We start from the raw sequence: 9851 nt of genomic DNA, 5'->3' as shown, positions 1-9851 counted from the left end.
GTTTTATGGCTTTAATGGGAAAGCAGGGAAAGTCCTATTGAGCTTTTGATGTTTAATGAAAATTGGAAGTCTCCATGATAGCTGAATTTTCAGGAAACTCCCTTGGATGGGTTTTAATGGCAGCTGTATTTTCTGAAGGCTCTGCTTTAGTCAGATGAAGGACGTTCTAATAAGATTTTTTTCTGCATTATCATTAGCTTAAATGTTTTCACTTTAAAACAATCTTTATACAAACTATAGGGGTCTGAGTGGGCCTCCACAAAGGTCAGCAGCAGCCATCAGGGAAAGCCAGTGCACAAGCCAGGCCCCACCCCACCACTCCAATTCCATGAGGATGAGCACTCACACTGGGAAGGGGTGTGAAGCTTTAAAAGAGAGAACTATCCTGAGGGGGAGTTAGGAGTTTTAATGAAAGTGATTACCATTAACTGGCAAATTAACTCGTTTTTCTTTAGTCGTTGGTAAAAATGGGAGATTCAGAACAAGCAAGCAATGACAGCAAATAAAGGGATTTATACTTTTTCCTGCAGCATATGAGAATTCTTGTGGGCAGCTTCTACCCTCACCTACATCATAGATCCTTCAGAGTTGGTGAGGAACATAGGCACCTCCTAAGGTGATTCTTAAAAAAAAAAAAAAAAAAAAAACTTTCAAAGGCAAAATGTCTCCCAATCTTAGGCCAGTGAGGCCTTCCTGTGCCTAGCAGAGTTACTGGGAGTCATGGGGAGAGAGAGACAGACAGACAGACAGAGAGGGGCTGAGATTTGGTGCTGAATTGTTTCTGAGTCCAAGCTTGCTCTGCTTGCTGCACGGCAGGCCAATACATCAAGCTATGAGGTGTTGAGGTAAGGAACAGTGACTTTATTCGGAAAGCCAACAGACCAAGTAGATGATGGACTAGGGTCCCCAAAAAACTATCTTATCAGGGTCTGAATGCCAGTTTTTTTTATAGAATCAGAGAGGGGAAGGAGGTGAGGAAGTAAAGTAAAAAGGACATTTATCTTGCAAAATAGGAGGAGATGGGTTAATTTCTTCTTTTCTGCAGCCATTCACGGGTGGGCAGTGTCAGAATGTCTCTCCATGAGCTGAACAAAGGCCTTTTAGTTTAACAGTCTGGCCTAGGTACAGGGTTTCCTGAGGCAGGCCATCATGTATAATTATAATAACAAAGGCAATGAAAAGCAGAGGTTAAAGTAAAAGAAACAGATGCAACATGGAATCAGAATTGGCCCTTTCCTGTTACAGGATGATTTCTGGATAACTTAAAGAATCCAGAACAATTTAAAAATTGCTAAAGTATGTTTCGATTAGTACATTTGTGTGTAAGCTATGCTGAATTGAAACAGGAGGGACAGGGGCAGGGCACAACCTTTGAAAGAATGACATAGCCCGAGGACATGACGTAAACTGATTAGAGCCAAATGGGCCCAAGATGGCAGACAAGCTGACTTCCACTAGACCTTAAGCCTCAGTATACTCTCACTGTAAAACATCAGCAAGCTATATGACACATCCACAGTCGCCATGATGGTTCTCAGGCAGATCATAAGGATCAAAAAGTGGGCGGTGGCCCAATTCCTGGAAATCTTCTCCCCTTCCCAAAATAGCTGGAATACTGCTCCCACTCACTAGCCTATGAAATTATCCACCCCTATAAAAACTGACAACCCCATACCATGGGGCCTTCCTCAGCTTCTGAGATGGCCCACACTCAGTCTGTGGAGTGTGTTTCTCTCTAAATAAATCTGAGGTGGGAGATAGGTGGGCCTCAAGATAGGCATTTACAACTGGCCTCCTGTTTACATTTCATGAGGCAGAGAAGAAGATGAGCTCCAGGCTGGACATTCATTACCAGCCTCCTGTTTACATTTCCTGAGACAAGAGACAAATGGGTTCCAGGACTACATACTTATGACCAGACTCCTGTCTACATTACAATAACTGCACTTCAATATAAGAAAAAGCAATAGGAATAGGGTAGATAACTGCACATTGGACACTTTTATGGCAGAGACAGAGAGGTGCTAACCCTTGTTATGAGATCAAGAGGTCATACACTCCCCATCCTTGGGGTAAGGGAGACGACAGATGCACAGAAAGGATCCTTGGGGGTCAAGACGGAGGGGGCACCACCCCATAATATGTGATGTTAAGGCTTTCTCATAGGCCTCTGGGCTAAAATCCATCTTGGAAAAAAGTTGCACAAGCATGATGGGGAAGTTCCTAGGACAGGTCAAGTATGGAGAAAGAAACCAGTTATTTGGCCAAAGGTAAACAAAGATCCAGAAGAACTGTCCTATAAAAATGACAACCGCCTCTTTGATGCACTCCTCCTCATTAGGGAGGACTCTCACTTCCTTTCTCTCTGGGTGTGCATCTCTGCCTTGCATTTATCTTAACTAAAACTCTTTCTCTGTGTGCTCTCCCACTTGTTTTTGTGCTATGTCTCTAATATACTTTGTACCTGCTTTTACAGTTTTTGCCTCCATGAGAAATGCATTTTTCACTAGGGCAAGAGCCAGGGCAAAATAGCTTCTAGCCTCTAGCCTTTGCTGGTCTGGTGGCTAGAATTCCTGGTTTTCATCCAGGCTACCCAGGTTCAATTCCTGGGAAGGGAATTAAGATCTCACTTCCAGCCACTGCTCACTGCTGCCTCACTGAGATCAAATCCACTTCTTTCCTATCCCTTTGTCTCTCACTGAATTCTTTCTGTGATGAGACATCAAGAACCTGAGTTTCATTAAGTCCTGAGACCAGCTATGTGATCTCAGTTGGAAGACCTTGGATTTTGGCTGGGTTTGAGTCCCTGCCTCCTGGGCTCAAGTCCAAATCTGAGGTGAATGGTTTCAGAATTATTAAGAGAAAGCAGGGCTTCCCTGGTGGCACAGTGGTTAAGAACCCACTTGCCAATGCAGGGGACATGAGTTCAAGCCCTGGTCTGGGAAGATCCCACATACCTCGGAGTAACTAAGCCTGTGTACCACAACTACTGGAGCCCGTGAGCCTAGAATCCATGCTCTGCAACAAGAGAAACCACCACAATAAGAAGCCTGCACACTGCAATGAATAGTAACCTCCATTCTCCACAACTATAGAAAGCCTGGGCGCCGCAACAAAGACCCAATACAGCCAATAAATAAAAAATAAAATAAATAAATAAATTTAAAGAAAGAGAGAGAGAGAAAGCAGCAGCTGACATGGTTGTTTTGTAGCCCCTGGGAACCTTGAAAACCTTGAAATCCCAAGCCCCCATATACTAGATCTCAGTATTCCCCATGTAGACCCAGGCCAGACCCTACTGTCCCAACTTTCCTCTTCCTAACAAAGTCTGAAGTTGTGCTAAAGCACCAAAGCTGCTAGTGAACCACTGGAAACCACTACCTTTAAGTATCTGAGGAAAAATAAAAATGACCATGGCCTGAGGAACCACCTATTCTTTGGCCTAAGAAAAAAACATTAATTAAAAAGTACTGTCTTAGCCTCTTCAATATTTGTGAAGGGAAACATTGTTATGCTACTTTAACTCGTATATTGGCTGTCTCTCCTGAAAACTGACCAAGTCACTTATCGTAGACTGAGCATGAAAAATAGTTTTAAAACAGTAAATTTCCAAGTTTGGGAAGGCAGGGGAAGGTTACTTTCAGGCAAATTCTTTCCCGTAATTCCTGACTGTGATTTGTGTGTGACTACATCTGGCTGTAAAGCAACATGCAGTTCAGCATTAGGGAGTTCCCTGAAGAATTATCTAGCTTTCTTTTTTTTTTTTTTCACACACACATACACAAATGCAAAGAGACAGACAAGACCCTACCAAAATCAATAGCTGATGTCAACTGAAGCATGTCCTATATGCTCTACAAAACAATGAAATGAAGCAAGACCCTGTGGGGCCCTCCAGGGTACAAATCCTTTCCTTCATTTCTTGTTTATAGAAAATAGGCTTCATTTGGTTTCCTCGACCTTCCCTGAGTTCCAAAGGGCAGCTTCAAACAGTTTCTAATCAGGTAAGGGGGAGAAATGCAGAAACAAAGGAGGAACAGTCAAGAAACAATAGTAAAGTGATGGGGCAGGATCCTGGTTCCCCCTTAAGGAATATATATAACAACTTATCTTTAAGTTCTTCTGTAGGAATTAAGGCACCCACCCAGGTGGAGGATGGTAACTTCAGGCTGAGCACAAAAGTCCTGGAACACTGCCCTGTTACCTCACCACCAACCAACCAGAAGAAAGTCTGTGTGCAGTGGAAGAGAACAAAGACACTGAACCCCTCCCCAAATGACTAACTGCGATTAACTCTCCTTTTCTCCCTTTGAAAACGTCCATGGTCGAGCGAAATCTTCAGTGTTGGTTCCTGGATACTGAGTCCACCTTCTCCCTGGGTTGCCAGCCTCCTTAATAAAGTAACCTTTCATTTCCAACCAACATTTGTCTCTGAAGTATCAGCTTTTGAGCGGCAAGCAGCTGAACCTGAGTTTGGAAACAACAAGAATCCTCTAACTTTACTGCATATTAGAATCGACCGGGGAGATTTGACCAATGCAAATACCCAGCCACATGACATATGAGCTACATTAAAATAGCTAAGGATGAGACCCAGGCATCTGTATTTTAAAAATTCCCCCAGGTGATTACCATGTGCAGCCAAGTCTGAGAACCATTGTCCTAAGGGGCACCTCCAGGAATGAAGGTACTGAATCAAAAACATGGGCTCCTAATGGGATTAAGGGATGGAATGGCCTCCCCCAATTCAGAGAGAAACCCCCAAATGAGAGGCACAGGACCTTCAACACAGATTACAACTCTATAATCATATTACTCGACATAGGTACTTATGAAATGTAGACAAGCACCCCCTCCTCCTCCAGGGGTAATTAGGAAGGTCAAAGATCTTTAGCTTCCTAGGCTGTTCTGAGTCTTCCAGAGAATCAATCAACAGTTACACAACCCAAGTGTAAAGGGATTATAGCCACAGGATGCTAACAGTTTTTGTTTCACTGAATGCAAAGATAGGAAATGCTCTTTGTCCTCTGGAAGGACTTGAGAAATTGATAAAAGTCTTGAGATAAAGGGCTCTTGCAGAGAACTGAACTAACACCACAGGTGCTCACTTGAGAAGTGACAGTCAGGGTTAAATGAGGTTAGAGAAGAGACAGGAGAAATCGTTGAAGGCTTTATGGGAAAGGGCCTGAGCTGAGTTAGCATACCTTGGGAAACAAGGGGGTTTCCTGACCCAGGACTATAATTGATGCCTTAGCCTTCTGATGAGTGGTGGTTATAACCCAGATTATTTCAACAAACATTTACTGAACACCTCGTATGTGCCAGGCATTGTTCAGGGGCCTGAGGACAAAAAGTAAATAAAGCATACACCCCTTCTTTGCCTTCAAGGATCTTAGAATCTGACTTCTCCCAATATCACTCTAACATCTTTGGTCTGAATTACTCAAATTATATTTACTCATATTACAGTCAAATAACTACTCAAATTATCATCATTTTAAGCAAAAAATTAAATAAAATTTTAAAAAGGAGGTGAATCCTTGCTGACTATTCTTATATTTTAAACTCATACAGATTTAGGCAAGTTTGTTAAAATAAAGTTTATTTAAACTTTGAATTTCCAGTACTAATTTATAGACTTTATGCCCACTGCAAATCCTCCTTGGACAAATCATTTCAAGAGCCCATGCCCTTGATCAAGTCTTTGTCTTGCTGACACCTCTACTTTAGATAAGCAAGAGTCCTGCTTTTAGACAATCCTAAGGGACTTAGATTAGTGAATAAATAAGAATGCTTTTAATTGGCCTATCAGATTCAGTTTTGGAAAACTGACCTGAAGAAGTTATAAGTATGGGACTTAGAAATAGTTATCATAGAGGACTACTTAGAAAGAAGAGAAAAATTCTAAGGAAATGGCTAATCTCGCAGGCTTTTGTATCATTTGGATGAAGGAGGATACATTTAAAGAGAGGTGACAAGATGAAGAAAAGGAACTTTAAGCTTCTAGGGATGGCACATTGCAGGAAAGCAAACATATGGGAAGCTAATTGTAGGTAATGACAAGTTAGTAGACTCTTTTTCAGTGCCATCTCATCTCCGGTGATAAGATTGCTATTCCCTCCCTGAAACATAAAGGGGAAGGGGCACATCTTCAAAAAGGAAATTTATTATCTGGCTTTCAGGTACATAGTAGGAAGGCAGAAAGCTTGTCCTGTGCTCTTTTTCTCAATTGCCTTCAGCTCAAAATAATCATTATGCCAGAGTGGCATATTTTGGGGTAGCATATTCTGATATCCTGCAAGATCATTTAATCAGCATCCCTCACTGGAAATGTAACGATAGCAGTGTAGCTGGTTTCCCAGGCTCTAAAGCCTTAACCCATCTTCTGCATCATAACCAGTGTGTGTATCTGAGCACATAATTATGACCATGTCACTCTCCTAACTAAAATCCTTTTACCTACAGGATAAAGTCAAAACTCTGTAGTCTGGCATATAAGATCCTCTGTGATTTGGGTCCTACTTACTTCTCCCTTCTCGTTCTATACCACAATTCTACAACTGAGCCATTTCAAACTTCTTAAAATTTCTCCACAGACATCATGCTATTCTGCTTATCCTGCCTGGAAAGCCCTGACTCCTTGCCCACCACTGACCTGGTGAGTATTTGGTCATCTTTCAAGATGCAGCTTAAGTATCACCTTCTCTATGAAGTCTTTTCTGTCCACTCTCGAATTAAATACTCTATTTCCTCTTTTGGACACCAATTCTATTCTGCACATATTTCAACTACAGCACTGTATACATCATTCCATCTATTTAAAAGTGTATCTTCCCCACTAGATGGGTGCCCTTTGCGAGCAGAGAAAGTATCTTATATTTGTATCTTTACCACATAGCTCAGTGGCTGTTTCATAGTATTTAATAAAGTTTCAATAAATGATTCAATGAGTAAATTGATGAAAAGATGAATATATTTATTGAAGCTAGGGACCAAAACGTGGGATTCAGAACCCTCAGTCAGACGGGTGTGGAGACGCTTCTGGAGGTAACATCGGGATGGCTGCCCAAGGAGAACCCCAAGTTCAATTCAAACATATTAGTTGGTGATGGTGGTACTGGGACAACTACATTTGAGAAGTGTCATCTGACTGGTGAATTTGAGAAGTATGTAGCTATGTTGAGTGCTGAGGCCCATCCCCTTGGCTTCCATACCAACAGAGGACCTATTAAGTTCAATGTATGGAATATAGCTGGTCAGGAGAAATATGGTAGACTGAGAGATGGCTATTATATCCAAGCTCAGTGTGTCATTATAATGTTTGATATAACATCAAGAATTACTTATAAGAATGTGCCTCATGGGCATAGAGATCTGGTATGAGTGTGTGAAACCATCCCCATCATGTTGTGTGGCAAAAAAAATGGATATTAAGGACAAAAAGCTTAAAGCAAAGTGGGTTGTTTTCCACCAAAAGAAGAATCTTCAGTACTATGACGTTTCTGCCAAAAGTAACTACAACTTTGAAAAGCCCTTCCTCTGGCTTGCTAGAAAACTGATCAAAGACCCTAACTTGGAGTCCATCGTCATGCCTAGTCTCACCCCGCCAGAGGTGGTCACGGACCCGGCCTTGGTCGTGCAGTATGAGCATGACCTAGAGGTTCTCAGACAACTGCTTTCCCGGATGAAGATGATGACCTGTAAGAAAATGAAGCTGAGCCCAGTGTCAGAAGTCTAATTTATAAGCAACTGTCCTGTGATGTCAGCGGTGCAGCATGTTTGCCACTTTATTATATAGCTAAGCAGAGCATGTGCTTAATCTTTGGGATGCTGAAGGAGATGAATGGGCTTTGGAATGAATGTGGTAGTTAAACAAAATACTTTAATTTTTTGGACGTGCATATTTAGCTGTTTGGAACACAGTTGTTTCCTTCTTGAGTTTCAAATATAAGACTGCTACAGTCACATCACAATATTCAGTGGTAAAATCTTATTACTGTCATTCCTATATCTTTTTGTTTAGAATCAGAATAAAGTTGTATTTTAAATATCTAAAAACAAACAAACAAACAAATGTTTGTTTCATGGGATTCAATATAGGTTGTTATTACTTCACAAAGACAAATGAGATAATTGACCTAAAGGCTAGACAGGGAAAAATCATGGAAGAAAAATTATCAAAGAAATAACATATGAAAAAGTTTGTAGCTGAAAGAAAACACAAGACTTCAAATAGAAATAGCCTATGGCGTGCCAAGTAAGATAAAGGAAAAACAGCTACACCCTAAAACATCATTGCAAAATCTCCCAAGCTAAGAAGACATCCTTTTAAAACTGTATAGTTAGTTGCCTACCCAGAATTCACAAATCCCTCTATTTTCCTAAGAGAAGCCTGATATTCAGGTTTCTAGGTTTCCATTTAGCCCATATGATTTAGAAGACACTGGCCCCCGCTCCAGCATTAGGAACAGACAATTGTTGGCACATGCCAGGGTAAATCTCCTCCTGAGTGACAAACTCCAGAGTGGTCACTGAAGCAGCAGGAAAGATTTGTGAGGGTGAGCTGAGAATGTTTCTTCTTATTATTCTGGAAAGGTTTCTGGTAGTAACTCTCTATTTCCACTAGTCATGAATGAGGAAGTGGGTACCCCTATGTGAAGGTAGCTACCCTACATTCATGAGGAAACCAGATCAACCAACTCTGAAAACCATCCTATCTTAGATTTTCAGTTATTATTTAGGGCAGTTTGAGTTTGTTTTTTGTTCTATGAGGCTGAAAGTACTGAATAGATATATCCATAACAATTGAAAAATCAGACTGGGAATTCCCTGGTCTCCCAGTGGTTAGGGCTCTGTGTTTTCACTGCTGAGGGTGCAGGTTCAATCCCTGCTTGGGGAAATAAGTTCCCACAAGCTACACATCATGGCCAAATTTAAAAAAAAAAATCAGACTGACTTAGTAGATAATTAATAGATAGAAAAGTTAAGGACTGGGAGGTATAACAAAAAAATAGATCATTGAACTCCAGGGAAATAAAAATTACACAGAAGAACGTGGTTTAAATAGAAAAATTTTAAATGGCAAAATTTTGAGCAACCATTGAGTTACAAGGAAGTAGAATTAATTTAAACATTATCCTTTATGTGACGTGGGAATTTGACTTTGGAACAAAAAGGAAAGAAACAATATCATTGCTCACTATTCTGTATACCATTTATAAAACTATAAGAATATGAATGCTATTTATTGATTTTGGTTTCTAGCATTAACTGATAGACAAAGCATAGATATGAATTATGGTTTCAGAACAGAATGTAAATGTTCTTAACCTTAGCAATAAAAAAATAAGTAAATGACAGTTGGCAACAGTTGGATGGTGGAAAGGGTTGGTAGTGGTAGAAACAGGAGCAAGTTTACTAGGGGAGCTAGTAACTTCATTTTACTAACTGACAATCTAGGAGATGCAGCCTGTACATGATGAGTATGAAAGAGAGGTGTGGTACCCAGCTTCCAAACTGGCACTTGGTATTCATGTGCTTGCATAGTCCTTTCCTATATTGAATAGGACAGATACATATGTATAACCAAGGAGATCTTGCAGAAATCATGGTGTGTGACTCCCAAAACTAGTTTATATGAGACATTGTAGTTTCCGTGTGGTTTTCTTTCTTAGATCACTTGCTCTTGGGGGAAGCTGGCTGCCAGGAAGTGAGGACACATATGTAGTCTGTGGATGTCTATGTGATGAGGATCTGAGGATACCTACCCACTGCTACTACCAGCGTGCAGTCCATGAGAGTGAGCTGTTCTTGGAAGTGGACACCTTCGGATGACTACAGACCTGGCTGGC

At 40.9% G+C, this 9851-nt stretch overlaps 1 pseudogene; it reads left to right on the top strand.

Annotated features, from left to right (window-relative positions):
- The first annotated feature begins 7016 nt into the window (after positions 1–7016).
- Positions 7017–7704, top strand: LOC130845727 (GTP-binding nuclear protein Ran-like; annotated as a pseudogene).
- Positions 7705–9851: the final 2147 nt, after the last annotated feature.

This window comes from Hippopotamus amphibius, chromosome 2 (assembly GCF_030028045.1).
Source record: "Hippopotamus amphibius kiboko isolate mHipAmp2 chromosome 2, mHipAmp2.hap2, whole genome shotgun sequence".
Taxonomy (NCBI): Eukaryota; Metazoa; Chordata; class Mammalia; order Artiodactyla; family Hippopotamidae; genus Hippopotamus; species Hippopotamus amphibius.
This window is presented reverse-complemented; position numbering and strand designations above follow the sequence as displayed.